Raw genomic sequence first — 6,633 nt, forward strand, 5'->3', positions numbered from 1 at the left:
TAAATCGGACATAGAAAAAATGTTGTCAGGAATATGTTCCACTTTGAAGGCAATATTAGTAAAGAATTGTTTGAATATTTTTTGGAAGAGTATCCTACCATCCCCATACTGTATGGCCTCCCTAAGATATATAAATCTTTGGAGAATCCCCCAATGAGGCCTTTTTTTCTGGCCATGGTTGGGAAACTGAGCCTCTATCTATAGTTGTAAAGCATCTGTGTCCCGTACTAGATAAAGTCAGCACTGTCCTTAGAGACACTAAACATTTCTTAACATCTTTACTTGAGTGGTCCATTACCAACAGTAGTAACATTTTCTGTTGCTTACAGTTGATGTGATATCATTTTTTACAGTGATACCCAATGACACAGGGATTGAATTTGTTACTCTGTTTGTCTTAATATTCTGAATATAGTGCAGGATATAATTATCTGATTAGCTCACTTCTTGATTTGATTTGAGTAATGATGTTTTCACCTTCAATTATGAGCTTTATGTACTGAGGGTGGGTATAGCTATTGGCACATTTTGTGCCAATAGCTATGGGAACAACTTAGTGCTTGCTTACTGGGAGACACTTCATGTCCTTAATGAGAGCAACCTTTTTAAACAATACATTTCCTACTATGCTAGGTTTGTGGATGATATATTTTTTATATGGACAGAGTCTATGTGTGTGCTGCATGATTTTGTTGAATACCTGCAACAGACTACTCACTTTTTGTGTTTCACCCCTAAGTTCTCTGCTGAGAATATTGAGTTTTTTTATGTTAAAGTCATCAAGAAACTGAATGGTATTGACACTCAAGTTTATAAAAAACTTTGCAAAAAATGCAGTATCTTACATAGGTAGAGCATGCTCCCACAACACATTCCTAGGAATGTTTTGAAAGGACAGTTTCTTAGATATGCCAGGCTTAATGCAGATGATGAACATTTAGTACCTGCATTTGATGAGCTAGTGAACGATTTTAGCAGTAGAGGCTATAATCAGCATGAGATAGATGTATCATGACAAGAGGCTCTATCTAGTAGGAATGCTCAGGCCAGACCATATTTTCTCATCAAGACCCAGAGGCTAAGAGATCTGGGGTGTCACAAGGAGATACGTTGAGAATGAGCATTACTTTCCCCAATGATGTTAGCTCTGTTTGTGATATTATTAAAAAAACACGAGTATGTTCTTACATGTGACGTTAGGAATGAAAGTATCTTAGGTGAGGTCCCTAAATTTTGTTTTAAAAACAATGTTTCTTTGAGGAAAGTGTGCTATAAGTCTTTTCATAAGAAACCAAGGCTCACCAACAGGGTAGGATCTCATCCTTGTACAGACTGAAATTTGTGTCAGTTTATTGAAACTACTGATAAATAAGAGCATCCTGAGACCAAGCGTGTCTATAAATTTAACTTTTTGAAAACTGTAAAAGCTGTAATCTTGTGTATTTAGCGAGCTGCACTGTTTGTAAAAGTTTCTCTGTTGGTAAAACTAAAGACCATGTATGTGAAAATATTTATGACATATCTACAATTGATAAAAGGAATGCATTGTCAAAACCCATTCTGGCCACTGCAGATACTCATATTTGTTTCTTGTGCTACAGCTTCTTAATGTCAGCTTTAAAGGTTGTGATTTTAAGATAAAAATAGTATGTATTGAGACTAAATCGATCTTAGAATTACAAAGGGAGAGAGGGAAGGGATTAATTGACTATGGTCCTTTAAGACCAATGCTTAGGTCACATTACTGTAAGAGGTAATTTTGAAACTTTGTGTATTTAAGTAGTATCCTGTGCCTGTTTTATTAGACTTGAAGACACATCTGGATAGGTGCACTTGTCTCTTTCTTATTTGTTTTTAACGTTTTTAACGTTGTTTTATTAAATTTTGGAACTGTGACTTCATTGGATTTTTCTGTGTTGACTGGTTATTCTTTTACTTAGACTGTTTGATTTGTGTTTAATCAGTCTTTATCCACTTGCCCTGGTTTGCTTTTCCTTATAAAGGGAAGGAGACTAATGACATCTTAAATTCATTCTTGGCCACAATCTGACAAAAGTGTCATGCTTAGCAGTTGTGTTGTTTGTCCGGTTGATATGAAATGCAGAGTTTCATATCGCTATCCCATTGTAGAGTTTTCCTGTTATTTCTTATAGCTGTGTTGTTGTCTGTAGTTGTCAGTGCATAAGGTAACAAATACTTCAGGTTTTGAAGTAGTTGCTTTCACCTCCACCAAGTTGTAGCCTTGATCTCAGTCAGATCTTTGAACTTCAGTCTCTCATGTGTAGAGCCCTCTTCATAGTTTTCTATTAACATAGTGTCACCCTATGTACCTATCCTGTAATCAAGCATATAGTGATTAAAGAATTCTACATAAATCAGACACTTTCACCTACTTAGTTTTATCTGAAAATTACATTTCAAAGTGTTTTTTTTTACTGGTAAGTTAGGTGGTTCTGTTATTCATGTAATTAAAGTTTATTTACTTTTTCTGTGTATTATGCTCCTAGTATGGATGACTATGATGAGTATGAAGAAAATGGGTTAAGGAGGAATTCGGGAGGAGGATATATGTGCATCAAAATTTTAATATCGGAACAGAAGAGCACTTTTATTCTATCATTTTCTAATCATTGAGTAGCTTTTGCTAAGTTGTGCAAGAAAGACATGCTGATTAAATACAGTGAATGCATTAAGTGGAAGAAAAATTTAACTTGCAAAAGGATGGATGGTAACCATTCAAAAAATTACAAGATGCATCGGATTTAATAATAAAATCATCAGACAGAGGATCTGATATCATGATAATGAATGTAAATGATTATGTAACAATTTGTAGGAATATTTTAGATGTTCCAGAACAGTACAAGATATTGGGAATTGAGCTGTCAAGTGAATTTCAAGATGGTTATTGACAGCTATTAAACAAGTGAGGCTCCAAGATGTGTTAAGAGATGACAGGTTAAATATTTAAAAGTAAAACATCCTACAACACTCATTTTTATACTTTGCCTAAAATTCATAAAGACAAACTGTACCCATTGGAATGTCCTATAGTATGAATAGGCCATTTTTGGAACCTCTTGGTATAATGTTCTTTTCCAATATGTAATATAAGTTGATTCCTTAATTTTGGATAATGATTCTACTTTGGATAATGATGATCTCATTAAAAAGTTGCTAAGTTACTTTGACTAGGGAAGATTATGTGTCTGATCTGTGATATTAGCAATGTGTAATAGATTAGAAGCAAGTCATGCTTTGTAGGGGTAGTTTATAAACTTCATATATAGTAGAGCTGTTGGTATTTGTGTTAATACCCAATTATTTTAAATATGATAGTTAATGTTACTTAAAGGAGCGGAGTACTGCTACGAGTGCACTATTTGCCACATCATATCCAGTCTTATTAATGGGCAAATTTGAAAGGGAATATATCTGTGTTCATAGTATTATTGGCTTTACATTATATTTTATTTTCATTTAATAGATGATTTACATTTGTGGTACAAGCTATCCAAGATAAAACCTTTGAATTTATAGAATATATATATAATACACAATAAGTATGATTTGCAGTTTACATATTCAGTCTCTATAAAAGGCTATAAGATATGTACAGTGGATATAAAAATGTACACACCCCTGTTAAAATGCCAGGGTTTTGTGATATAAAATAGTGACCACAATAAATCATTTCAAAACTTTTCCCACCTTTAATGTGACCTATAACCTGTACAATTCAACTGAAAAACAAACAAATATGTTAGGGGAAAAATATAAAAAAATGTACAGTAAGCTGGTTGCATAAGTGTACACACCCTTAAACTAATACTTTGCTGAAACACCTTTTGCTTTAATTATGGCATTCGGTCTTCTTGGGTAGGAGTCTATCAGCATGGCACATCTTGACTTGGCAATATATGCCCACTGTTCCTTATAAAAGCACTTGAAATCTGTCAGATTGTGAGGGCATCTCTTGTGCACAGCCCTCTTCAGGTCACCCGACAGATTTTCTATTGGATGTAGGTCTGGGCTCTGGCTGGTACATTCCAAAACTTTAATTTCCTTCTGGTGAAGCCATTCTTTTGTTAATTTAGATGTATGCTTGGGGTCACTGTCATGTTGAAAAGTGAAATTCCTCTTCATCTTCAGCTTTCTAACAGATGCCTGAAGGTTTTGTGCCAAAAGTGACTGGTATTTGGGACTGTTCATAATTCCCTCTACCTTGACTAAAGCCACAGTTCCAGCTGAAGAAAAGCAACCCCAAGGCATTATACTGTCACCAGCATGCTTCACTGTAGTGATGGTGTTCTTTTGGTGATGCAAAGTGTTGTTTTTGCGTCAAAAATACCTTTTGGAATTGTGGCCAAACACATTTTCCTCACATGCTTTTGGGACACTTGATATATTGTATTGCAAATTTTAGCCAGGCCTGGGTGTTTTTCTGTGTAAGAAAAGGCTTCCATCTTGGAAACCTACTCCGTAGTCCAGACATATGGAGAATACAGGAGATTGTTGTCACATGTAGTACACAACCAGTACTTGCCAGATATTCCTGCAGCTCCTTCAGTGTTGCTGAAGGTCTCTTGGCCACCTCCCTGGCCAGTTTTTATCTTGTTTTTTCATCAATTTTGCAGGGACGCCCAGTTCTTTGCAACATCACTGTTGTCCCATATTTTCTCCACTTTTTGATGACTGTCTTCACTGTGTTCCATGGTATACACAATGATGTGGAAATGTTTTTTTACCCTTCCCCTGACTGATACCTTTCAACAATGAAATCACTTTGATGCTTTGTAAGCTCTGTGCGAACCATGGCTTTTGGTATAGCAGGCAACTGAGTAAATATCAGGAAAAGCCAACTAGGACAGCTGAACTTTATTTTGGGTTAATCAGAGTTTCTTTAATTGATGGCAAATGTGTACCCCAGAAGACGGAATGTTGTAATTAAATCAAAAGGTACTTCAACAAAGTATTAGTTTAAGGGTGTGCACAGTTGTGCAACCAACTTATTGTATTTTTTTATATAGTTATTCCCCTAACAGATTTGTTTGTTTTTCAATTGAATTGTACAGGTTATAGGTCACATTAAAGGTGGGAAAAGTTTTGAAATGATTTATTGTGGTCTCATTTTTTTATATCATAAAAACCTGGCATTTTAACAGGTGTGTGTACACTTTTTATATCCACTGTATATAAATTAATAGGTTGAAAAAACTTTTCAATTTTTGCATGGAAACAGTGATCCTGGTATGAAATTGGATTCACTTCTGTATGAACAAATGTTTATGTAAAAGCAAAGTGTTCGTGTAATAATTTTGAACATTTTGAAGAAGACATTTTACATGCTCAGCAAAATTAATATAACACAGGTTAAAGTAAACAGCAGCTGTTTATTTCAGATAAAAATATAGGTTCAGAGGTTCATAGGTAGGTACTAGGCTCTCGGCTCAAGGGCCTATGGAAGCCTAGCCAACAAGGTTCCCTGGCTATTGATTGGAAGAAGACATATATTACAGTAGGAACAGGTCGAGTAGTAAGAGATTGCAATAGGTTATATCACTTGCAGCTTATACACATTAAAATGCTGTAGAAAGCATTGGCACATATTAACAGACAAGTTATTAAAATATTTTACCTTTACATCCTTTATTTTTATGAAGGAAATGTTGGTATTGCAGAAAGGATTGTATATAGTAACTTCATTGTAAATATAAAGAGTGGTAAGAGTGAAGTACCCCAAAAAGAAAGTTTTGCTTGTGGTCATTGTTCCACATGTAATTATGAGAGCCAAGAGGAAGTGTGCATGTTAAATGGTGATAGGTACATGATTGAACAGCAATTATCCTGTTCTTCTGAAGGTGTAATTTATGTTATAGTTTCATAGTTTCATAGTGTAGTACTAGGCTATCTGCCCTGGGGCATTTGTAAGCCTAGCCATAGTGATGTGGCTTTTGCCACCCCATGAAGTGGTACAAAAATGTACAGAATAAATCTAGAATACTGTGCCTCTGTCTAGTAGTGACAGTGAAGGTCCCCTTATATAATAGAATTAGTTTACTGTGCCCCTGTCTAGCAGTGACACAGATGTGACCCCTGGGGTAAACTTACGATCTCCCATCCACTCATCAGGATTTCTCTTGAAGAGAGTCAGTGTGGGGCTCTGCCTAGTACGAACTGGGATCCTGTTCCAAAGCATGGGAAGCCTCTGGGTTATGAATTTTATCCCTCCAGCATGTCCTAGTCATACTTGTGCCGAGGTTTAAGTCTTTAGCTCTCGTGGTCCTGATGGATTTGGATTTTTTGAGGTGGAGCATGTCCATCAGATCCTGATTGGACATTGCCTTGTACGTCAGGCAGAGATCACCTCTGAGCAGGCGGTATGCTACTGAATAGAGCTGAAGTTTCTTTAGTCTGGCAGAATAAGACATATGTTGGAGACCCTTGATCCTTTTGGTGACGTACTTTTGTGGTCTCTCCAGCTGTTGCAAGTGCCGGGTGAGGTACATACCAAATGGGGCATTGTACTCAATCATGGGTCTGATGAGGGAGGAATATAGGGGTACAATGACATCCTTGGATCTGGATGTGAAACCCTTCATGATGAGGTGTGCAAGGTAGAATGTTTTTCTA

Source organism: Protopterus annectens, chromosome 3.part0, assembly GCF_019279795.1.
Source record: "Protopterus annectens isolate FY-2018-M chromosome 3.part0, PAN1.0, whole genome shotgun sequence".
In the NCBI taxonomy this organism is placed as follows: Eukaryota; Metazoa; Chordata; order Ceratodontiformes; family Protopteridae; genus Protopterus; species Protopterus annectens.